This window comes from Euprymna scolopes, chromosome 1 (assembly GCF_053919585.1).
Source record: "Euprymna scolopes isolate OS-2025 chromosome 1, ASM5391958v1, whole genome shotgun sequence".
Taxonomy (NCBI): domain Eukaryota; kingdom Metazoa; phylum Mollusca; class Cephalopoda; order Sepiida; family Sepiolidae; genus Euprymna; species Euprymna scolopes.
Genome location: NC_136482.1, coordinates 201,327,543 through 201,353,865, shown reverse-complemented (window position 1 = coordinate 201,353,865; position 26,323 = coordinate 201,327,543). Strand labels below are relative to the sequence as shown.

Sequence of the window (26,323 nt, the reverse complement as noted above, 5' to 3'; positions counted from 1 at the left end):
TTTCAATATTGAAATACCATGTTTATTTTTGTGCATGTGCAAAAATTGAATGCATGCACACGTGAAAACAAACATGGCCAACAATGAAAACAATAAGAAATACATTATATCATTACATTATTAGATCAATAAACGAAAATCCCTTTATATAAGAGTGGTACATGTTCTTATGCAGTGGGTTTTAATATGGGGATCGATTTCCTAAAACATTTTATTAGAAACTGAGCACTCCTTACAAATAGTAATTATTTGTTTGATATGATAGATCAGTGTCCAGTGAATAATTTTTTGAAAAAAAAGGGACCATTTTATTGGTCCTAGTTTTTTTGTGTGCTGAGAGCTTTAAAAATATCAGGAAATAATAATTAATATATAACAGTAAGATCTTGTAAAGGCAAATCTTATAAAAGAAAAAGTGGAAATTGTGGAGTTATAAATTTAAAACCCCTCCCCAATGTTTGAAGTTTCTACATTTTAAAAATCTTTGGAACTTATGACTACCTCATTTCTCTCACTGCTACCAAACTTGTAAAAATGCTTACAATTATGTCTCGTGGACCACTATGAGATTAAAAAGGTGGTGCTCATATTAGGTTACATTTATATGGAAAACTGATCCCCTACTTTAAAATGTTATAATTTTATTAATTAAAATATCCTTCATCCATATTATCTTTAAAGGCCGTTATAAGATATTAGCCTAAAAAAATTGATTTTGATTTCTTTTTAGGTTAGGATTAGGTCGTAAGAAATATATTTTCTGATGGTAGATGATATTAATTTTTAACCATATTGAATATTTATTAGATAGCACAATAAGAAACTGGATAAAAATAAACAATATTTATATTAAAGTTTCGGAACAAATCACGTTTATATATTATAATTAATACCAAATTTTATCTTAATTTTAATGATTAATAGAAATGCTTTTTAATCACATTTTCTTATTAAGAGATTACTTACATGTCATCAGATAATAATAAAACTAGTAATACCGAACAACGTACAGTTTAGCACTCGACAAGGCACATTTTGCTACTTAATCTGAGTTATAGTTTTTAAAGCAGTAATTAGTAAATTTCTCCTACGTCAATCAATATAAAACTTGTATGACTGGATTCAAAATAAAATTTTCTTTAAATTGGTGTTTTCATATATTTTGCAATTTGTATATTCCAAGAAATTGCAATTTAATTCTGCCTATTAACAACAGAACATGCCTCCATCGTGTGTCTGTAAGCTGTAGATGACTTTTCGGACACACATATTTTAAGTCTGTTAATATAAATACTCGACAGGGAAGTTCTTCTAGTCGATGACGTTTCATATTTTTAAAACAATAAGAGAAAACAAATGTCTTTATCACGGAATTTGAACAAAATATGTGTGACTTTCCAGTCAAAAATTAGAACTTGAAGTGGGGGCTTTCTAGTACAAAAATAAATCAAGATAAAAACTTTGTTCATACAGTATGTAATAGCCAATATATTTATTTCTTTTGTTATAAAATTTGAAAAGACTTGGTTAAGAACTATTCACATACAGATCGTTAGAAATGATAGCGAGCACTGATATTCGATTGTTTTTTTTTTGAGTGCTGTAGGTCACAAGCAACATGCAATGCCGTCATGTAAATTTATAAAACTTTTGTTTATAAAGAGGCTTATAGCAAGAAAGTATACATTTTCTATTTTTAATTATTTAGAAAACATCAGTTTTGGATTATGAAAAGAAAAATATTTTTGGTAATATTTTATTTTAGCATCAGAAATTTTTTTTTTTAAATTCAATTCGAATAGAAAATTGAATAGAAGAAAGTTTGGTCTTTATTCACATGTTACCGAGCTATTGTTTTTAATATAGTATTTTCAAGTTAAATTTAAGCTTTATGATATCTTTTTTATTATTAAATTGTTAGGTGAAAATACAAAATAATCACAAAACACCCTTTCCCCCCATCTTAAGATTGGATTTCTAAATAATAAATTATTTTAGCATGGTAACATAAATGAATAAGTAGCGAAAGTTTATTTGTATAAATCTAAATGAAAAAAATGTTTCAATTTTGGTACATTTTTAAGTGAATAGGGGAGTGAGACTCTAAAACAATCCTCCAAACTTCTGAAACGCTTTATTTAGAAACCCATTCTTTGCATGGGGATTAGAAGGTGTTTTGTAACTATTCTATACTTTCAGCTAAAAATTTATAATTATATTGTACTAACGTTATTATTTAGAAACCTATTCTTAATATGGGGATGAGAGCGAGTGGTTTGTAACTATTTTGTACATTCACCTAACAATGTAATGAAAAGGTTATTGTAAAACTTGAATTTAACTTAAAAATAATATTACAAAAAATAGCACTGTACTTTGTTTCATTTCATTAAAATTGTTTTCATTTAATTTTAATTCAAACGGCTTCACTTGATACCACTTTTTGACAAAAGTAAAGAACACTTTTAAATAAGTTAAAACACACAAAGTACTTGTCCAGTTAACTGCATACGTGCAAAATGAATGCCAATGCTCAAAATGTATAAACATTTTGATCCTTCCCTTTATTTTAAAATTCACCAAAAATCAGGAAATTAACCAATTTTAATGGAATTTTCAGTATTTATCAAATAATGATCACGAAATATAATGGACACATTATTTTTATTTGAAGTTTTTTTTTTTTGTTTTTTTTTACACAGTGATCACCACTTATCAAGGCCCGGAAGCCACTCAGGGATAAGGGTTATTGCAAGTACATTACGTTAGTGTGGAGATTTGATGGAGTGTTTACTTAAGGGGGCGGTTCATTAGGAATTTGTTAACATTAGACTTGAAGACATCCAAGTTGTAGTCCGGAGGGAAGCAGGCAGACGGAACAGAGTTCCACAGGCGTGCAGTTCTAATAAAGAAGCTTTGTTCATGGAATCCGCATTTTGATTTAGGCACAGATATAGAGTGGGGGAAATTTTTCACAGTGGATTCAGCTAGACGGGTGTTTTTCGTGAAAGATTGGCGAGGGGGGACCAGGGATTGGAGTTCAGACGAGCACCTGCCATGAAAATAACGATAAAACAAGGATAGGCTCGCAACGTCTCTTCTGTGAGAGAGGGGTTGCAGGGTAGAGAGAGAGTTTAGTGAAAATGTATTATTTTGTTTAAACAAAAGACACCTTACTAAAGTTATGGTTTTCAATAGTAAAAAAAAAAAAAAAACAATGCATAAATGAATTTTTGTGAAAATAAAGCATCGTAAATTATAAAAATAAAAAAATTTAATTTTTACAGAAATATTATGAAAAAAGCCCCTAAAATCTGTATTAATGAATTCAATATAACTTCAGGAAAAATTAATTTCTCGAACTACCGGTTTTATCATTGAATTAAGCAGTTTTTATTTAATATTTTCACATGAAAAAATTCTAATTGTAAAATATCCTCCAACACATTTTTTGAGATTACATGTTTTGGTTTATTTTTTTTTTTTTTTTTGTGTAAGACTCTGATATTTCCTTGCTTGAATGAATGTGGAACTTTGGGTGTAACATAATTTTTATATAATCTTGATTTTTTTTAATTTGAAAGCAAGTACACAGAAAAATAATTAAATTAAAAAGTGGTAAGAATTATACAAACGTTCATGATAAGAATGTATGGATGTATGGCTGGGGGAAAAAAGAAAACCAGCACTCCTTTCTCCCTTTAACTACCTGACCTCATTTTAAGACAGCTTTAACTTTCTTAAATTTTGGGCTCCCATAGAATCCACATTTAGCAAATTTGTTCATTTTGGTCTGTGTGAACCTAGAATCTCTCACTGTTGGGGGCTAATTAAACTATTTTTTGTACAAACATAGTGTTTGTTTTATTTAATTTAATCTTCATAAAAACATTTTTCATTATAACCTTTTTTTACAGGTAAAATATTTTTTTTTACTTTTGGAAATCAGGCTTTAATTTTTCAAATACAATCAAAAAGTAGTTGAAAACCTACAAAAATTATGATAAACCAGCTTTCAAAACTATGTTTCTTTACAATCCATTTATAGAACTTGTGTAGTTTAATTAACCGTTTTTCTATAAGTAAGACACCGACATTTACCAAGTAGAATACTATTTAACATGCCACCACAACACAGCTGCTCCCGCCCCTCCACTGCCTCCCCAAATGTAAACATGGAGTTTCTGTGAAATGTTAAACAGTATTCTACTTAGTAAATGTTGGCGTGTTACTTATGGAAAAACGGTTAAGCTACACAAGTTCTATAATTGAATACCCCCCCCCAAAAAAAGAACGAAAAACATAAAATATGCTTTTGTAAACCACTCGTGAAAACTTACTGACAGCAATATTTTTGCTATTAAACGAGGTGAAAACTTCTTATTGTATGAAAAATATTTGTCATTTAAAATGTCTGCCATGTATTCATGCACCTTGTGAAATGTCAAGTGCATACGCGCAGTTTAGTAAGAAAGTGAAAAAAATAAGTTAACCTTTTTTGTACCAATGTTCCTTAAATGGAACATAGTTTTCAACATACTATAGAAATTGTAATTTTGCTTTAAATTCAATTTTTATAAGTTATTTCTATTAAAGTAGCTTCATTTTACTCCAGATTTATGAAAACTTTTATAAATTATTCTTATAGTTAAAATAAATGGAATTTAAAATAGAGCTATAATCACTGTTTTTCTGGATGAGAATTGGAAGGCCTGAAATAACCATAAAACAACCTGAGAGAAGTTTTTGCATCAAGAGGATATCCTTCAGCAGCAATCAAGGTTTGTATGTATGCTGTTAAAAATATAATACACCTAACAAAAAATTTGATATGAGAAAAATAAAAAAAATGTTCCATTTATAAAACATTGGGAGGTTACTGCTCCAAAGGTAGCAACATATATCTTGTATTGTATTACCTAATACTGTACGTTTTATAAGGTATGCACTAAATATTTTAAAAATTATAGATATAAATTTTATATTTCTGACAATATTCATCCTTTTTTTAATAGATGGATCCTCATAAATTTTATGGAAGAAAGACGACAAGAGTTTCTACACTTGCTGAAGCTCGTGAGGTAATTGAGCAATCATCAGATCTTGCAGCCATTGTTGTGCTACCTCCTACTGCAGGAGATGCATCAGATCAAGAAAGTAATATCAAGGAAATTCCCGAAGACCCGAAAGTTGAGTATGAGCCGGCTGGAGAAATTGAAATAGAAGAAAATACGGAAAGCGAGTCTGATCACGAAATCCTGCCACTTCAAAAAAAAAGGAAACAGAATAGTAACATTGTTTGGAAAAAGAGTGCTATATTTAGCAAGCCAATGTAAGTTGGAAATGCCGTTATAGATCAGAAGCTTGAAAAACTTGAAGGAATGACACCTTATGAAATTTGGAAGCTAATATTTTCTACCGAAATGTTTAAACATATAGTTTTTCAAACTAACCTGTATGCTAATAGGGATAAAAACGTTGAAAAATTCATATTAGAACATGAAATGGAAAAATTTTCGAGAAATTCATTTTTTTAGGGATCATCTTATCAGGATATCATCTTGTACCACAAGAGAAGCTGTATTGGTCAACCCAGCCTGATTTTCGTGTAGAAATTGTTGCTAAAACTATGAGTAGAAACAAGTATCTTGAAATAAAAAGTACTCACACTTTGCTGATAATCTGAAGCTTACTGCAGGTAATAAAATGAGTAAAATTTCACCATTATATGATATGATGAATGAAAATCTTGTGCAATTTGGTGTTTTTCACAAACTGCTCAGTATAGATGAGTCAGTGGTTCCATATTATGGACGTCACAGTGCTAAAATGTTCATCAGAGGGAAGCCAATACGTTTCGGATATAAAATCTGGTGTATTTGCGGCAATGATGGCTTTCCTTATCATATGAAAGTCTACCAGGGAAAGGAGGATAACCCTGAAAACTTGCCCCTTGGTACTAGGGTAATCAACGTCATGGTAAATGTTATAATGTCGAATACGGATATTACTTGCCACGAATTGTACGTTGATAACTTTTTTACAAGCTACAACCTACTGTCTGAACTAGGTGATAAAAGTGTTAGAGCAACTGGAACAGTAAGAGAAACAAGAACATCTAATGCAACGAAAAAGCTCATCTGCAGCAAAATTCTCAAGAAAAAGGAAAGGGGAGCTTTTGATTATTGTTCTGATGGAAAAGTTTATGTTGCAAAATGGCATGACAACTCAATTGTAACAATCGCAAGCAATTGGGAAAACCATAAGCCTGTTCATAAGGTAAGATGTCATGTCAAAGGGGGAGAAAAGCAGGTTCCGCAGCCGCATCTCGTACACTCTTACAATAAAGGAATGGGTGGTGTCGACCTAATGGATAGACTAGCTGAATCTTATCGACCTAGTATACGGGGTAAAAAGTGGTACTGGCCACTCTTCATCCATGTAATAAATTTGTCAGTGATAGCAGCATGGAGGCTTCACTGCAAAACCGATCAAAAAATACTATCTCATTTGGAATTTCACAGTCAAATCACACTGTGTTTGCTAAAGGCAGGACCACAACGTGGAAGAATATCTATGTCGGCTGGAACATTGCCCGCCAATGTAAGATTTGATGGAATGGATCATACATTAGGGTCCACAACACAAGGGAGATGCAAAGTGTGCAGCAAAAATACTAAAAATATGTGCAGAAAGTGTAATATTCGGTTACATGCGGAGAGGGGAAAATTGTGTTTTGAAAAATATCATAAGAAACAATGAAAACATAAAATAAACACTTCTTTTCTTATATTTTAGATATAGTATATTATACATGGAATTTTATTTTATAGCTTTATAAGAGATCACTTATTTTACAAAGGAATAAATTGTCAGAATTTCAATGTCGTTCACCTGTAACCTCCCAATGTTCCTTAAATGGAACACACAATAAAATAAAAAATTGATATCGTATAAAGTTCAAATTTTATATATAAAGTCATTAAGCTATGGTGAACTCATATTTTAAAAATGAACGAAATCGTAAAGCAAATGCTATAGTCGGTCCAAAAAAAGTTAAGTGAAAAAATTAATGTAATTAAGAAAGTGAAAAAAGATTGTCTGTTTCGATATCGGGAAGCGGAAAAATATCCAGAAAGGTGAGCGAGGGATCAGTAAACTAAAACAATACCACTATAAGTAGGTACGGACAAAAATGGATGGGCAAAATTAGGGGGACCTAGTTTTAAAAGCTGATTTATCATAATTTTTTGTGGGTTTCCGACTACTTTTTGATTGCATTTGAAAGATTAGAGACTAAAGTTAATTTCCTAAAGGAAAAAATATTTGTACACGTGAAAAATAAAAGTTATAAAAATGTTTTCACAGCGAGCTAACCAATTCAGCTAAATTTTGAAGTTAGATAAATTCATTGTAAAAATCCTTTAAAAGATTAATATTAGTTTTCTGGGTCTATTTCAAAGATAATTAGTAAAGTCCTAAGATATTGAATTAAAAAAAAACCTTGTTTATAAAAATAGAGCTTAATTAGCCCTCAAAAAGCAAGTAATTATGCCGTTCAGCAAACACAACCTATAAAAGTTTGTAAACACAAACATATGGAAGCCCAAAATTTCAGCCAAGCAAACGCTGTTCCAAAATGAAGTCATGTTAGTAAAAGGAGGTAGGGGTGTCAGATTCCCCCCCCCAGACGTGAATCCATACATTCCTATTTTGAATGTTTGTATAAATTTTTATCATTTTTTAATTTAATTATTTTTTATGTTCCTGTTTTTAAATTAATTGTTTTTAATTATTGTTTGAGATCATATAAAAATTATGTTACGCCGAAAGTTTAACATTCTTAGGAGCAAGGAAATTATTAAAATCTTGCATATAAAAATTATCCGAAATCTGTAATTTAAAAAAAAATGAAGAAATATTTTTGCTATTATAATTTTTGTGAAAATATTAAATAAACAATGTGTAATTCAATGGTAATATCGGTAGTTCGAGAAATTCATTTTTTTTTCGAGTTATATTGAATTCATTAATACGGACTTTAGGGCTTTGTTCGTAATGTTCCTGTAAAAATTATTTTTTTTATTGTTACAAATTATTTATTTATATAAAAAAAGCGTTTTTGATTTACAACTGAAAACTATAACTTTAGTAAAGATATTTTTTGTTTAAACAAAATAATACATTTCCACTCAGATGTAAATAAAAATAATTAATTCATTATATTTCGCGATCATTATTTGATAAATACTGATAATTTCATTAAAATTGGTTAATTCCCCGATTTTTAGTGAATTTTTAAGTAAAGGGAGGGGTCAAAATGTTTATATATTTTGAGCATCGGCATTCATTTTGCCTGTACCTAGCTATTAGCCATATTTTGTTAATAATTTCTTTGAATACTTCGTGGTTGCATTCGTGGATTTCCCAGTCACCAACTTTGATTTTTCACAGATTAATGATAATTATATCCATCAAAATAATATTTCGCATGGTGATAAAGCCTTACCTTCCATTCTTAGCTGTTTTTATTATGTTTCTACTAGGTACGGACAAAAATGGGCGGACAAAAATATGGAGACCTAGTTTTAAAAGCTGATTCATCATAGTTTTTTAGTAGGTTTCCAACTACTTTTTGATTGCATTTGAAAGATAAGAGACTAAAGTTAATTTCCTAAAGGAAAAACTATTTGTACACATGAAAAAAAAAAGTTATGAAAATGTTTTCACAGTGAGCTAACCAATTCAGCTAAATTTTGATGTTAGATAAATTCATTGTAAAAATCCTTTAAAAAGATAAATATTAGTTTTCTGGGTCTATTTCAAAAATAATTAGTAAAGTCCTAAGATATTGAATTATATTAAAAAAAACAACAAAAAAAACATTGTTTATACAAAATTAATAGATTAATTAGCCCTCAAAAAGCAAGTAATGATGCCATTCGGCAAAACGCAAACGATAAATGTTTGTAAACACAAATATATGAAAGCCCAAAATTTCAGCCAATTAAAAGCTGTTTCAAAATGAAGTCATGATAGTAAAACAAGGTAGGGGTTTCAGATTTCTTTTTTTCCCCCTAGACGTGCATCCATACATTTCTATTCTGAAATTTTGTATCAATTTTTATCATTTATTAATTTAATTATTTTTTTTGTTCCTGTTTTTAAATTAATTTTTTTTTTAATTAGTGTTTGAGATCATATAAAAATTATGTTACGCCGAAAGTTTCACGTTTTTGCAAGCAAGGAAATTATTAAAATCTTGCATATAAAAATCATGCAAAATCTGTAATTTAAAAAAAAGTAGAAATATTTTTGCTATTATAATTTTTTTATGTGAAAATATTAAATAAACAATGCTTAATTTAATGGTAATATTGATAGTTCGAGAAATTCATTTTTCTTCGAGTTATATCGAATTCATTAATATGGACTTTGGGGCTTTGTTCGTAATGTTCCTTTTTTTTTTACATGGAGTTCACCACTTATCAAGGCCCAATGGCCACTCAGGGATAAGGGTTATTGTGTGTACAGTAATCAAAGGGATAGTGTAGCAATAGTATTGGAGAATTGGTAAGGTGTCATTACTTAGGGGGGGGCGGTTCATCAGGAATTTGTTTGTGTTGGACTTGAAGACATCCAGGTTGAAGTCGAGAGGGAAACAGGCAAGCGGAACAGAGTTCCACAGGCGTACAGTTCTAAGAAAGAAGCTTTGTTCATGGTATCTACGTTTTGATTAAGGCACAGATAGGGAGTGGGGAAAATTATTGATGGTGGTTTCAGCTAGTCGGGTGTTTTTTGCAAAAGATTGGCGAAGGGGGACCAGAGAATGGAGCTCAGACGAGCACCTGCCATGGAAATAATGATAGAACAATGACAGGCTCGCTACGTCTCTTCTGTGGGAAGGAGGTTGCAGGGTAGAGAAAAGGGCATCCCCCACCAAGCCACGGAGTCTATTTTGTACTCTGTCAAGGCAGGATAGGCTGTTTTTTGCAGCCTCAGTCCAGATGTGGCAGCAGTACTCCATCTTTGGACATACTTGGCTCTTATATAAATAGAGAACTGCATCATTAGTAAGATATCTTCTGGAGCGGTAGAAGGATCCCACCATTTTCCCAGCGACCTTGCCCACAGACTTGATGTATGTGTTCCATTTAAACATCAGGTGTAAATGTCAAACCCAGGAGCTTATCAAATCCTGGGGCCTCCCTTAGACGAGAGCCATCCATTTCAATTGATGCCAGATGGGGATCAGAGCGTTTATGATGTAGAGATAGGAGCTTGGTCTTAGATGCATTAAAGGTAACTAACCACCTTTCCCCACTGTACCACGTACCCAGGATCAGAGGAGAGAGAATCAGTGAGAACATCATCATTTACGGCCTTTGATGTGTTGCCATAGATGGTCATGTCATCAGCATAGATGTCAATGAAAGATTTTAGTATGTGTTTTGGGAGATCATTGATGTAGATCAGGAAGAGAGTTGGGCCCAGTATGGATCCCTGAGGGACTCCAGCATTAATACTGTGGGCCTCTGATTTCTGCCAATCAACCGCTACTCTTATGAGCCTATCAGATAGAAATGATTTAATGATAGAGAAAACATTTCCAGTTATACCATAGCTGGAAATCTTGTGTAGTACGCCTTTATGCCAAACCTTATCAAAGGCCTTTGGTATGTCGAGAGCAATTGCCCTTGAAATGAAGCCTTTGTTGAGAGATTCGCTAATCCTATGAGATATAACCGTTAGCACATCTGCTGTAGATCTAGCAGAGCGGAAACCATATTGCATGTTGCTAAGAAGGTTATTTGAGGTGGTTGACTACTTCTCTATTTATTGTGGATTCCAGTAACTTACTCATGACACACAGGAGACTTATTGGTCTGTACTGAGAGGGGGATGACTTTTCACCTGTAAAAATTATTATTTTTTTTATTGTTACAAATTATTTATTTATATAAAAAAAGCAAAAATAAATTCTTGTGTTTTTGATTTACTACTGAAAACTATAACTTTAGTAAAGGTATTTTTTGTTTGAACAAAATAATACATTTCCACTCAAATGTAAATAAAAAATAATTAATTCATTATATTCCGCGATCATTATTTGATAAATACTGAAAATGTCATTAAAATTGGTTAATTTCCTGATTTTTGGTGATTTTTTAAGTAAAGGTACGGGTCAAAATGTTTGGTAAAAGTGCACTGGGGGACCACCCGAAGATTTACCGTTAAGAAGTTGGGGTTTTTTATATTCAACTGTTTACAGGTGTATTCGGGTCTGCTGCAAACAAGTTTAATAGTTTAAATTCTCGCTGACAAGAATAGCGTAAAATCCAATGCTTTCTATAATAGCTTTTGTGCAATGGCCGCCATCTTTTCTTTTTTTTTAACAAGGAAAAAATGTGTTATGGTATTTTTTTTTTTTTTCTAAACAAGCGAAAAAGAAAACAATTTTTTCTGGGTGTGTGTGTGTAAAATTTGCCGTTCTTAACATGCGTGAAGTTGGATGTGTCTATTCTGACCGCCGTTCTTAACATGGGGAGGTTGGGGGTGTCTATTCCGACCACCGTTCTTAAAATGGGGAGGTTGGGGGTGTCTATTCCGACCACCGTTCTTAAAATGGGGAGGTTGGGGGTGTCTATTCCGACCGCCATTCTTAACATGAGGAGGTTGGGGGTGTCTATTCCGACCACCGTTCTTAAAATGGGGAGGTTGGGGGTGTCTATTCCGACCGCCATTCTTAACATGAGGAGGTTGGGGGTGTCTATTCCGACCACCGTTCTTAAAATGGGGAGGTTGGGGGTGTCTATTCCGACCGCCATTCTTAACATGAGGAGGTTGGGGGTGTCTATTCCGACCGCCGTTGTTAACATGAGGAGGTTGGGGGTGTCTATTCCGACCGCCATTCTTAAAATGGGGAGGTTGGGTGTCTATTCTGTCTGCTACAATAACTGCAAATTTCTGCATGTGCGTACCCACTTCACTTCACCGTTGTACATGAAAGTTTTTGAAAAAATGGCGACCAAACATAACTAACTATACTAGTAACCACGGGTCGTGTCAGCGACAAAATAAACTGTGATATTTGTTTGCAGCAGACCCGAATACACCTAGTACACAGTTGAATATAAAAAAATAAAAAAAACTTTTTAAAGGTAAAGCTTCGGGTGGTCCCCCAGTGCACTTTCACCAAATGTTTATACATTTTGAGCATCGGCATTCATTTTGCCTAGGCACCGCCAAAACTGGGAGGGCAGGTAAGTACATTTTGACGGACCATCTTTTTAAAAATCTACCAAAAATCAGGTAATTATCCGATCAATACGAAATTTTCAGCGATTATTAGGAGAAGAATGAAATTTATAACAGTGTACTTATTTCTCATAAACGATATTTATATATATATTTTTTTTACTTACAACTCCCCCCTTGTTTTGAGGGGGTACAAATATGCTTAAAATAATCATCTGAAACTGTGAGAAAATAAAAATAAAAATAAAAATAAAGAAGATTGCTTACTTGGTGGCGCCGGCCTCGAGGGCGGAATTCTAATCTGAGTGGTTGAGAGGACGAGTCTCTTATAGACTTGGAAGAGTAGGGGGAGGCACAATTCTTCTGTTATAAAAGAATTGTGTCTCTGACTAGTACCAGTTCTGTTAATGACTTACTGGTGAACGGTTGGCACAACTTAGTTACTCGCTGCTCGCCGTACTACAATACTTGTTACTCGACCCAGTAGGGGGGGGTCGCTTAGGGCATCCTTTGCAACCCCTCGGAGCTTACGCTATCACCGGGTAATCTACTTTACCCTCTAAATAGTTTTTTTTCCACATTTTGCAAAGGTTTTGCTGCTTACTCTTTTGTCGGTTAACTACCGTCATGAACGTCACGAAAGAGCAGCTCCTACGCAGAAGGGAGTCATTGACTCAGAAGATTCAGGGACGACTGAAGATGTGTCGTGATGGAGTTAGGCCATCGGCGTACTCATTCTTAAAGACGGAGATTCGATAATTCATTGTCGAGTTAGAGACTTGTATCACACAGCTGGAGTTAGGCTCCTTTGATGAGAGTACACCTGCCGAGATTGAGGGTGCTTGGCTGCCTCAACTAAAGGATTATTATGAAGACTTGGGCGATTTGGATCAAGCATACCGACAGCCAGAGCCCAGCCCTTACTCGGAATCTGCCTTTGAGTTCTCAAGGGCTTCTGCAACTAGCGGGAGAGGTTCTTCCTTCATTGTTAAACCCCCACGTATACAGATCACAGGGCCTACATTTAGCGGACAGGAAATGGAGTCCGACCACATAAGTTTCAGAAACTTCTTGACTAGGTTTGAGAACTGCGTGATCGGCATGGCCAATGATGCCGAGAGGTTGAACTTCTTGAAGTGTTCACTCTCAGACAGAGCCTTGAGGCTGGTAAATCACCTGAGTTGCACTGACACCAATTACCAGCAAGCCATGGCTATACTGAAGAGGGAGTATCTGGACCTGGATGAAATCATTGACCAAATATTCCAGGATATTCTGGACTATGTATCAAAGAAAGGTGGAGCCCTTTTTGAGCTGGGGGACTTCGTTTCCAGGACGGCATCGCTGTTGGAAGAACTGGGGAATTCCTTTTTGTGTGACTTTTCTGTGGACGATTCTGGTGGAGCCAGACTGATGGCTAAGATTCTATTTAGGAAATTTCCTCTCGAACTGAAAGGGGAGATAATAGCGCTAACAAATAGACGGGTGCCGCCTTTGTCCTCCATATTGAGATTAACTGGAGAAGCAATAAAGAGATTGCAGATTAAGGGCGGTGTCTCCACTGCATTTACATCAACAGTAAGACAGAATATGTCTCAAAAGTTTGGTAGGGGGAACGCTATTACTCCTTCTTTTCATGTGGATGTGAACAATGCAACTTCAACCGGGTATTCCCGCACGTTGCCACCCATTCTCTCAGTTACATTCTCTTGTGGACCAAAGACAGTGTCAGTGAATTGCCTACTGGACACGGGTAGCGGGCGAACATATCTGGCGGCAGATGTACTGAGAACTTTGTGCCCAATCGAAACCCTTGGTGTCAATTGTCAGCTGAGATTGTCTACCTTTCTAGGTGAGTGTCAGCGTGGGTTCACAGAGGTAGTCCTGGGAGTTGACTTGGGTTCTGGAAGGACTGTGACATCTCCTGTCTTGGTAGCCGATGGTATGGACTTGTCGGTTCGAGTGGCCAACCTGGGATCTCTATTGCGTGTCTTTCAGGATGCAAAATATGCTTTGGCCGGCCAGTTTGAGACCGGAAGGGATTTAATACCGATCAAGGGAATAATTGGGTTAGACCTGATTGAACACCTGGACTCATTGAAGCTGATTCCGTGTTTGAATGGATGGGCCTTTGCAACCCCGCCTGGATTGGTCCCGTTTGGAGCAGTGGACTCTTTTTTCTTGGAAGATAAGCCCCTCTCTGAGGTTACTCACCTCTCGTTTAATTCGGTGATGGAACATACCCCCCAGGTAAATTCATCACATTTATGTTTTGTCCTTGAAACACAATCAACATACCTGGATCCCATGGCGGAGTGCTTTCCTGACAGTATGGTACAAAGAGGACTAGAACAAATGTTTACGTTGGAATCTCTGGGGCTTCCCAGTCAGGAGGACTTTTCTGATTACGATAAAGTGCAGATGAAGCGATTTGAGGAAACGGTAGAGCTTCGGGATGGAAGCTATTATGTGGAGCTCTCCTGGCATCACGATAGATTAGCCAGAGTCCCCTCTAATCATGCAATTTCCTTGCATGTTTTAGACCGGGTAGCAGCAAACTTGACTAAAAGAAAAATATATGATGAATATTTGGAGGTGTTTCGTCAGCTACAGGAGGACGGTATAATTGAAGAGATTTTTGTCTCCCCTCAGGAGTTCGACAAATATGTGTGGATACCACATAGACCAGTTTTCAAGTCGGACCCTACGGCAACTACCAGGATCAGACCCGTATTCAACTGTAGTTTGAGGACAGGAGATGGATTATCACTGAACGAAGCGGCATATTCTGGCGTTAACTTAACAGGGGACATCTTAAAGTTGTTGCTGGCCTTTAGAGCCAACAATTATGTGCTACTAGCAGACATTCGCCGAGCCTTCCTAATGATTCGGCTTAAGCTGGAGGCGGATAGGAACCGGTTTTGCTTTTTTCTTAAACAAGGAGATTGTTTGCGCTGCTTCCGCTATACCACCTTGATATTCGGGTTTACCTCAAGCCCATTTGTGTTGGGGTGCATCTTAAAATTGCATGCGGCAAAATACCCTCAGGATGCTTGCCGCAGAATGATGGAGGACCGGTTTTATGTAGATAACCGTGTGGCATCCGTGGCAGACGCGAGTGAGCTTACTACATTGTATTCCCTTGTTAGAGAGCGTTTGCTGGAAGGGGGCTTTATTATCCAGTCATGCACCTCAAACAGTCAGGCGCTCCGCAATAGGATGAAGGAGGATGGTACTCTAAGTATCCATGAAGAGGAGTGGGAGAGAGTACTGGGCTACCGATACTCCCCACATTCGGAGGAGTTGTATGTCGCTCCGGTAAAGTGTAATCCTGACGTGACAACTAAGAGAGGTGTTCTTTCAGTCAGCTAAGGTCTTCGATCCGTTGTCCCTATGTCTCCCGGTTACTATCCGCAGTAGAGTGCTAATCAGGTCCATGTGGAAGAATGGTGCAGGTTGGGATGATCCACTCCAGCCAGCGATCTTGAGCGATTGGAGAGAACTAGCCAGGGACCTCTCAGGGTTGAGTGATTTCCGTTTTTTGCGCAAGGCGCTTATGGCAGGGCTGCCTGGAGATATGTACCTGTTTTGCGATGCGTCCAAGGAAGCATATGGGTTTGCCGTGTATATCGTGCAAAATGGTCAGTCATCCTTATTATTTGCGAAAGCTAAGGTGGCACCTATGAAGGACAAGACTTTGCCTGTGTTGGAACTAATGGCCGTTTTCCTCGCCTTCAAGTGTCTCCCCCCAATCCTGGACAATTGTGAAGGATTTGTTCCTGAGAATTTGTGTATAGCCACGGATGCACAGGTGGTCTTGTCCTGGATTTTATCTCAAAACATGGCTAGCAAAAATGTTTTTGCAAAAAATAGACTTAAAGACATTCTGCAGATGAAAGTGGAGTTGGAGTCTCGCTATGGCTTGAAGACTCTCTTCAGATATGTTGATAGTATACTCAACCCGGCGGATTTGTTAACAAGAGGATTAACATTGAGAAAGTTCCAATCCAAGATGGAATTTTGGTGTTCAGGCCCTTCCTGGCTATGCGAAGGAATATCTCAATGGCCAGGACAGGATATGCCCTGTTTGAGTGAGATATGCCAGCGAATGACCCGCAGTTCAGCAAATTGTTCTTTGATTCATGATCAAGAGTACACTTTGGCCATACCTTTTCAGAAGTTTTCCTCATTCTCTGGTTTACTGACTGTTACTGCCTTGGTGTTTAAGTTCCTAGCCATCCGATTTAATCGACAATGGGACTACAACTCTAAGGCAGCGATCTACCTTATGAAGACAGTGCAATGGCAAGAATTTCCCGTGGAAGTGGAGTACCTAAAGGAGCCGAGTGGTAAACCCATGCCAGTTAGGGTTCGTGCTCTGGATCTTTTTCTGGACCCTGACGGTTTGATTCGATCTCGGGGAAGAATCAACCAATCTTCCCACTTTGGTTATGAAGTTAAAAACCCCATTCTGATAGGGAAACATCATCCTGTTACCAGACTCATCATTTTAGATTGTCATGAAAGGTGTTGCCACCTTGGAACTGGGTCAACCCTAGCGGAGTTGAGGCGAAGCGGTTATTGGGTCCCGCAGGGTCGACAAGCTGTGAATAAGGTACTGGCTGTTTGTGCCAGATGTAAACGTTATAATTCAACGCCAGTGACGCCGAATGCTGCTGCTGCCCTGCCGTCACACTGTACCGATTTCAGAGTCCCCTATCAACACACTGGGATTGATTCTACTGGCCATCTTTGGGTGAGTGACGGGAAACGAGATACAAAAATGTACTTGCTCCTGTTCACTTGCTTGAATATCAGAGCAATACACATTGAAGTAGTACCCTCTTTCTTGACCCAGTAGGGGGGGGTCGCTTAGGGCATCCTTTGCAACCCCTCGGAGCTTACGCTATCACCGGGTAATCTACTTTACCCTCTAAATAGTTTTTTTTCCACAAAACTGAACACAATTGTGTTGTTGTAAGGGACAGAAATATAGATTTAAAAAAAGAAATTGTTTGCATACCTTATTTTGACGTCTGAATATCAGAACTTCGATTGTGTTTAATTATCCCGCTTTTGAGTTTTGAAGTGTGAAATTCGGTGAATATGTTAAGTAAAATAATTAATTTAAGTTAAGCAAAACAAAAATAATTTTTTTTTAAATATTTATACGAAAAAAGCCATTTTAAAATCTTTGATAAATAAATTAACAATTTTTTTTTTAGCGAGCCGAATAATACATGACCATTATTAAACAGGGCATGCTTTGAAGAATCGATACAAAAAAAAAATTCGATAAATATTGTGCCCTTTGTGTTAAAAATAGCATCATTTTTTCGATCCCGTTTGAAAACGTTTGCCGCCTTTCGACTACGGTGGACCAAACGCGCTGAAATAATTTTTTTTTATTCTGCTTTAAATTGCCCCTCCCCATTTTGGGGAGCCTGGTCCCCACACTCATACACATTAAAAACCAAACTCATACAAATGGTAACCCATCTGGTACTGGCCAGCCTCAGCGTTAATAATACATTGAAATTTTCGTTACTGAAAAATAAGTTTTTTTTGGCTTGTTTGGTCTTCCATAGTTTGCTTTTTATCGAATACAAACGTAAACAGTGTCGATCTAGACTCTAGATCGACGCGAAGTAACTGGTGGCCTATATGAATAAGTGGAATTATTTGAAATACAAGTACTTATAATACTTTTGCATATTCTCATAGAAAATCATCATAAATCTTAGTTAAACAACAAATAAATAAATTAATTATTTCAAAAACCTTCTTTTTTTAATATTTATGTACGTTTTTTGTGCAAAACAAAAAATGTCAATGGTTAACTTTTGGGGAAAATTTAACATTTAAAATTTAATTAAAAATAGAAAAAGTTTTACATTATTCTGTTTTCTATATGATAAAATTCAGGGTTTATCTTTCTGGAAAAAAAAAAGTTACTCAGAAATAATGGATTTTAATAAATGTAATTTCGTTTTAAAAAACAACAACAACTTGATTTTTCGGCCATTTTTGGCGGTGCCTAATTTTGCCCGTACCTAGTTTTTACTTAAAGCCATTAAAATGAAACTAATTAGTACGCTAACTTGTCCGTAAGTTACCAAGTGAGATAATCGTAAATACAGCCATCTGAACCTTCATGGTGTTATGATATGTTCAAAATTTTATCATAATATCTTAAAAACATCTGAAGATGCAGCTTTTTAAAGAGGGTTAGTCTGTGAATTGTGAAAATTTCCTACCATTTTCAGTCACAAGTTTATATGCATTTGAATAGGACTGATTTAAGATAAAATGTCCAGAGAACCATGCATTATTTTATGCATTGAATGCTCATAAATCAGTTCTAATGGAACGATTTAAAGATATTTCTTCGTTTTGTTTTATGCTCTTTTCAATCATGCTTGATTTGAGTTTATTCAATCCAAAGTAAAAATGGTGTGGTATTACTAATAAAACAAAACAATATAGAAATAATAATAATAAATACGAGTAACATTATACTTACTTGCATACAAACGTATTTCCTGTTATCAGCTTTAAAGAAATTAATAACAATAATAACTCGATTGCATTTGCCAATTAAAAGATACAAGATACAAGATACATTTACATAAATTGATAATAAAAGGAAGTCGCGCTGAAAATCCAAGATGGTGTCTAGAAAGCAGCTTCGCAGAAAACTACAAAGGTTAAATAAATAAATAAATAAATAAATAGCCTCGATAACAATGGCAATGTCTTTCGAATTATTTATTTTTATTTTAATATTTAGTTATTTTGATAATGGTGATGGGGCGAAACAAAACATATTTTGCATTGAATCTATATATTAATACGATATCATGTGGGTTATTTTCTGTGCCCCGATTACATCCGGTTCGTTTAATTCTTATGTACTTCCATTTCTTGTAATAAATAATTTTACCAAGAATTCTTCATAAGTTTTGGTTTGGTTTCGATTATAGCTGATGGTACTCAAGTCATTTAATTTTTTTATATAAATGTTGCGAGTTGCATTTCAGTGAAAAGAGAAAAGGAACTGGAACGAAGATGTGAAGGAGGACACGAACACGCACGGATATAAAGAGAAGTATAGTTTATTTGAGACAGGAAGAGGAAGCGGGGAGTGAAAAAAAGGGATTATGGGATTACAACGTAAAAAGGTAGGTAATCATAAAAGGGTCTATGATAAGAGTTATCGGACTTACTTTGGACCCCCCCCTTTGTTCTCAGCATATTATTTATTTATTTATTTATTTTTTTTTTTACAAAAACAAAGATATGTGAGAGCAGCAGAATGTCCGTCTAGGGTCCGAATAGAAACTTTTTAAACTTGTTCAGCTTTGTCCGGGTTGAAGGTTTTGTCATGATGTTGGCGATTATATCTGCTGTGGGACAGTAAATTAATTGTATTTTGTTATTATTCAGAGCTTCTCTGATGAAATGGTACTTAATGTCGGTGTGTTTAAATCTCTGCCGATGAATGGGGTCCTTAGAAAGCGCTATAGCACTTTGACTGTCTCCGAATATTTTGATGGGGACGTGTTCTCGGTGGGGATCCGTTTCCTTTGTTTGGTTGTACTCTTTTGCGACGAACCTGTCCTTGTATTTAGGGGACTCTTCGGCGTTTTCTTTGATCTTATACAACTATCTACCACTTACTGTCGTTCTGCCTTTGGTTAAGTGTGTTAGATGGTATACATTGTTTTCCATTTAGAGAGTTAATTTCTTCTTGTATCGCTTGGATCCAGTGGTGTGTTGCTGGGGATGTCACAGCTTCTCTGTAAGTGCGGGGTATGCCGTGTGCGGCCTTGTAGCAGTAGTCAGTGTCGATTAATGCGTGGCCGCTCCCATCCTGGACTACTGTCACATAGTCTTCTATGTAGCTGGACATTTTGTGCTTGTGCGTCAGGTATTTTTGCATATAGCTAGTTTCTACTGTAGGCCCGGTTTGTTTGTCAGTATTGGACCGTTCAGGGTTTTCCCTTGAATTTAAATTTTTTATTAAGTTTTTTTAGGAAAAATTTGCATCATCATCACTTTATGAGTGCGTTTGTGTTTGAATGTGTTGATCATTGGTGTTGTTGGTGAATTTTACCAGTCTGTGTTTACACACATTCCCGTTTTCTGGAAATGGTAGATAAGCTATGCCGGGCTGTTTCTATTGTATCCGACAAAGATTCTCCTCTGGAACCTTGGGTCTAGCTTTCTTTTTATGTTGGAGTAGGCATAGCAAGGCAAATCAGAAAATGTGCGTCCTTGATAATTCCGGTTTTGTCCTGGTCATCTTGTAATAGGGCGTCTGTTTTAGACGGTTGTTGAAGCATCTGTCCCGTATAACTGCCGATGTCATAACTGCATAGCTCCACAGTGTTTTCGGTATGCCACTTTCTATGATAAGGCATCTTACCATTTCGAATAGAGTTTGCCAGTTTCTTTTGGCTTTTCCGTTTTAATGAGGCGAGTATGGCGCTGCGCTGCGGTTTCATGTTTTATGTTGTTATGGCGGAGTAGTTTTCCGAAGTCGTTTGCCTTGAACTCCGAACTATTATCTAACCTCAGTATTTTTATTTTGCCGTATGGGGAAATATCTGCAAGGAATTTTTCGGTGGCAAGTGTGGCGTCACTTTCGTTTTTAATAAAACATACAAATACGGCACCAGAAAAGTCATCAGTGAAGGAGATGGCGTATTTGTTCCCATTTAAATCCACTAGTTCTATGGGGCTAGCTAGGTCTGAATATACTAAATGCAGAATATTTGTTGCTCTTTTGTTGTGAGATTTATTTCTTATATGGGGAAATTTTCCTTGGATGCAAACGTTGCAGTTTTTGTTGTTTGCAGTCTTATTTTTCATTTTCATCCCTTCGACCACATCGGGTAGTTTTGTTATGTTGTTGTAATTGCAATGTCCAAGTATTTTATGCCACGTGTGGATATCAGGGCATTGATGGCAACTGTCTTCTGCATTTCCTTCTTCCATAGTTTTTAGAAAGTATAGTCTGTTGCACAACGTGTATTTTGAATTTTGTTCCGTTTTTATGTTTTAGTATATTCCCGTCTTCTTTGAAAATAACTGTTGGTCCATTTTGGGTCGCAGTTTTCACAGAAAATATATCATGTGGCTATGAAGGTATGAGTAGTGCCCCTTTTAGGGTAGTCATAATGGAGTTTCTGTTAATGTCTAAAAGGCAGACTTCAGCATCTCCTCTTTTTAAGGCTACGCTATTGGTTTTAGTTCCATCTGCCAGTAGTAGTTCTCAGAACGGAATGTTGGGTCGAAATAATGAAATTTCTTTGCATCTGTTATAATGTGCAAAGTAGCCCCTGCGTCGACTAGTAGGTTCGTATGCGGTATTAAATTTCGGGTATAGCAGTAGTCCTCCATTTTGAATGCAAAGGAGTTTTCTTCGGTGTTGGCTGCCTTTTTCATTGTATCTTTTCGCTTATAATGGCAGAACTCCCTTTTATGGATGTAACTTTTACAGTAACAACACCACTGTTTTTGCGGTTTGTGTTTGTTGTTGGGACATTCTTTTGATAAATGTCCTTTTCCGCCACATGATATATCATTTTTGTCATGGTGGTAATGGCTCTCCATCGTATTCTCTAAAAAAGACAATGTCAATTTCATCACTTCGTCACTGGCACTTTGAGCTATTCACACACACAGGGAAGTGACCAATAATTTTGCTGCAGGGAGAAAATACAAACTTTACTTTCATTAATGAAAATTTATCGACATATGCTAATCTGACACTTTTGCTCATATGTCTTGAGATACGATAGTGTCTATAAAGGATTTTATAATGTGGCGCCACATTCAGTCTAAATCACAAGAGCATGAGACAGAAGCGCTAGCTTCTAAAAATCAGTTTGAAACAGCCAAAGAACCTCGTCGATATGGATTTAAAGATATGCGTTTCACAGATTCAGAAGCAACAGCTTGACGATTTGGTGCCGCCACTCTCTCAGATTTTATGTACACACTTCTACATTGGCAAATGAAAATATCCTAAAACCATTCACTTCACGGTAATCAGGTACTGTATGCACTTTCAGCTTCTACTCCTAGACGACTGTCTTTAAGGGAATTAGACCCTTGGGTAGGCCAAGTTCTTCCAGATATAGCAACAGCAATCCATTCTGCTGCCACTGTAGAAACTTGTTCTCATAGACATCCCTGGTATGAGAAGGTACGACATATCCATGCACCTTGTTAGTTGGTTCGTGTTATGTGTATAAACAATACTATGCCTCTTGTCTGTGTAATTCTCCTTGTAGAAGTACACTCCCCTGGTTGGGGTAATTCACCTTGGATAGGAGAGTACGACTTCCGACATTACCGGCAATAAAGTATATTTGATTTCTACCTAGCTCTGTGTCATTTGTCCATTTTATACTTTTTATATATTTTCATGCGTGTAATGGTGAAATTTTTCCAGACCATATACCACTGCAAGAATCTTTTTTTTTAATTTGGGCATATCTTTTTTCCGTGTACGACAGGAAACGGCTTGCATAGGCGACTGGTTGCCCTTTTTGGATTAGGGCTACACCCAACTCATACTCACATGCATCATTTTCAAGGGTGAGTACCTTAAATGAGTTGTAGTAGGAGAGCACTGGCGCTTTGCTTATCATGTGTTTGACCGTTTTGAAAACCGGTTGCTATGCCCCTGACCACGTCCATGTGACCCTTTTTTGGTAAGTCCTGGATGGGCTTTAAGATTGTCGTAAGATCGGGGATTAATTTCCCAACATAGTTTATCATGCCAAGAAATCTTTGTTGGTATCCAATAGCTTCTGGGGCCAGTATGTTAGTCACGGCTCTGACTTTTTCTGGGTCAACCATTATACTCTCCTTGGTGATGCGATGGATCATGAAAACGATAGCATCTAGGCCTGTATTTAAATTTTCAGGGTTTAGCTTTATCCATATTGTTCCGCATTTATTAAGAAGCTTGTGAAGTCGTCTTCCATATTTCTCCTGGTGAGTTCCATAAATTACCAGATCGTCAGTAACGATGATTTCTTTTATGTTCTTAAATTGCTTTACCAGCTTCCTTTGAAATATTTTGGCTGTCGAGTTTAGACAAAAGAGTAGTCGACGTCAACGGTATCAGCCAAAACATGTTTGGAATGTGGTTAAATTGGTAGAGGCTTCATCAAGTTTGTGCCGATATCCTGAATATAGATCTGCCTTGGCAAATATCTTTGCATTCCTCATGTCGCGGAGGTTATCCTCGAGGATATGCATGATGTAATGTTCTCGCATGAGTACTTTGTTGAGTTCATGAGAATCCAGGTATATTCTTAAGATTCCATTCTTCTTTCTTGTGAGAACTAGTTGGCTAACCCATGGAGTAGTTTTTTTCACTGGCTCAATGACTTCAGTTTTGTCAGTCTGTCCAGTTCCTTCTTAAGTTTTGTTCGTACCGCCACAAGTGACCTCCTATTAGGGTTATATCTGGAATAGCATCTCGCTTGTAGGGCTGCAACTCCTGGTAGCTTTCCGATTTTTCCATCAAACACTTTTCAATAGTTCTTGCCTAACCACTGCGACACGGTGGAAATTCTGCTGTTTTATCTCCTCTATGCCCATATGTGTGCTTGCAGGTAGGCACAGAAGGGGTTGACAATCATTTTCGTTTTTGAATACAACAAACTCCACTGATTATGTTTTGCGCGTCTTAAGATTTTAACATTTTTGTGATATATTCCTAGTGGTTTCATAAGAGACTTATTGCACATCGTCAGAACCCCATTGTATGGTTTTATTTTATTTGCAAAATTCGTAGGGAGTGTGTTAATGGTTGCTCCTGTGTCGATCTAGAAGACAATTTCCTGGTTGTCGAGCAGCATGACACACTTGCCATCTCTTGTTTGCTTCTTCTTTGATTTCACTATGTTAACCCAGTGGGTGTACCCACTCTCGTCCTCCTCTAATGAAGTGTTGATGTGGCGCAAATGTGGTCACGGCGTACTGTAACCTTTTTCTTGTATGTGTTGCTCCATTGTTTGGTAGCTGTTCTGAACTTTCCGATGCACTTCGACTTAAAAAGGTATTATTTAATCTCTTCAAATGCACTTTGGCACTCCTTTGACCAAATCCGCTTTTGTCCTTTTTTTATCAATTCTTTCAATGATGCTCTCAACTTATGCATTTTGGGTATATGAATAGCATAATATTCTGTTAAACCCCCCAAAAATTTGTAACTGGGCAATATTGTTAGGTGCTGCCATCTTCTCAATGGCTTCTGTTCTCTGAGACTCCGGTCTTCTGTCTTGGCTCACAATGATTTGACCAAGATATTTTATCTGTTTTAACAAAATGTCACATTTTTTAGCACTCAATTTGAAGCCGAATTCCTCAATTCTTTATAAAACTGCTCTGATATACTCCTTATGTTCCTGCACATTTTTACTCTTTACAAGTATGTCATTCAAATGTACGATTGCAAAACCTAAATCAGCAAGCATTGTGTCTATTATTTGCTGAAATAACGCTGGAGCTACTTTCAAACCAAAGGGGAGCCTTTTGAGTCTGAAGAGTTCTAAATGGGTATTAATACATAAATACTTGGAACATTCTTCCCTGACTTTTATTTGAAAGTAAGCCTCAGGTAAATCAATTTTGGAGAAAATTTTCTCTCTATTCAGCTTTGTAAAAATGTCTTCAGGGGATAGGAGTGGATAAGTATTATCAATCAGACAGTCATTAAGGCCTGTAGTAAAATCGGCACATACTCGAATGTTACTTTTCTTTTTAACTTACACAGTGGGGCTTGCCCACTCAGAATAGTCAACTTTTTTTTACTGTACTATTTTACTGCAGTCTTTGCAGTTCAATTTCAGTATCTGCATTTGAGGAAAAAGACACGTTTCTTTTGGGTTTAAAAACAGTTCACATTTTGTTTTAGCTCAAAATTCACTCCGGTCTAAGTGCACATACCTAACCCCTCAGTAAAACCCCTGGGGAATTCACTTTTTAAGACATAAACGTATTTACAGAGACAATGTGTAGTGTTTATCGTGTTCAGTCCAGGGAGAGTCTCTCTTCTCGTGTGTATTCGGTGACTGGAGACACAGTCCCTTATTTAAAATGTTCTGGTGGTGATTACATATCTCACCATAACACCGATTCAAAAAACTTTTTAAAAAATATTTAATTGTTCATCTATCGAGAAAAAAAAATGCTGATATATGGCGTTATTTATTTATTTTTAAATTTCAAATTTTATCAAAAATAATAGAAGTTTGATATTATTCTGCTTTTTATATGATAAAGTTTAGGCGGTTATCTTTCTGGAAAAAAAGTTGCTCAAGATTTTAATTTGTTTTAAAAAGTAATAACTTATTTTTTGTTTGTTTTTTCATTTTTTGGCCATGCTTAGATATACGCCACCGATTTCCTTGATCGCATGAGTCCCCATTAGTAGGGTGAAAGTCAACAGCTGTTTATTTTAAAACCTGAATGTCAGTAGGCGGAATCAAGCCAATCTCCATCTTTATTGTCGTATCTTCTGCAATTCACCATCTTTATGTCAGCCGTTAAGACTCGTGCTGACATTTATTTCCAAAAGCGACACACAGCTTTACTCACCAGCGTCTGTAAGCACTCGGAATTGATGAACGCTAGGCATTGCCAAACGAATGTGACAAAAAAAATATGCATAATTCCGTGACGTCAGATTTGTGTTAACTACATGAACTATGGAAAAGCAGAAGCCACTTAATGATTTTTTAAAAACCTTTGTTTATCTTCTTCAAACTATAATTAATAATGAATCTTTCTTATAATTTTGTTAGGTTTTAAGATTTACACAGTTTAATAATTAATAATATTATAAACATTTGTATATTAAATATGAAATACAGTTTTACTGAATGTTCATTTGGTTAACTACCGGCTTCCATATTTTGTTCGGTAAAAAGAGACAAACAAAATATGAGGGGGACGCCTACAAAATGCTTAATATTTGTGCAATAATATTTTCAAATCGATTTTAATCCGACGATAAAATAGCTGACAAGAGCCATGTTTA

The 26,323-nt window shown here is 36.0% G+C and overlaps 1 protein-coding gene across 1 annotated transcript in view; it reads right to left on the bottom strand.

Moving 5' to 3' along the window:
• Positions 1–19,366, bottom strand: part of LOC145279774 (uncharacterized) — a 35,016-nt gene extending 15,650 nt beyond the window's left edge. The window contains exon 1 of the mRNA XM_080131098.1: positions 18,782–19,366. The gene's annotated coding sequence lies outside the window, so the exon portion shown is untranslated. The remainder of the gene's footprint in view (positions 1–18,781) is intronic.
• Between the last annotated feature and the right edge of the window lie 6,957 nt (positions 19,367–26,323).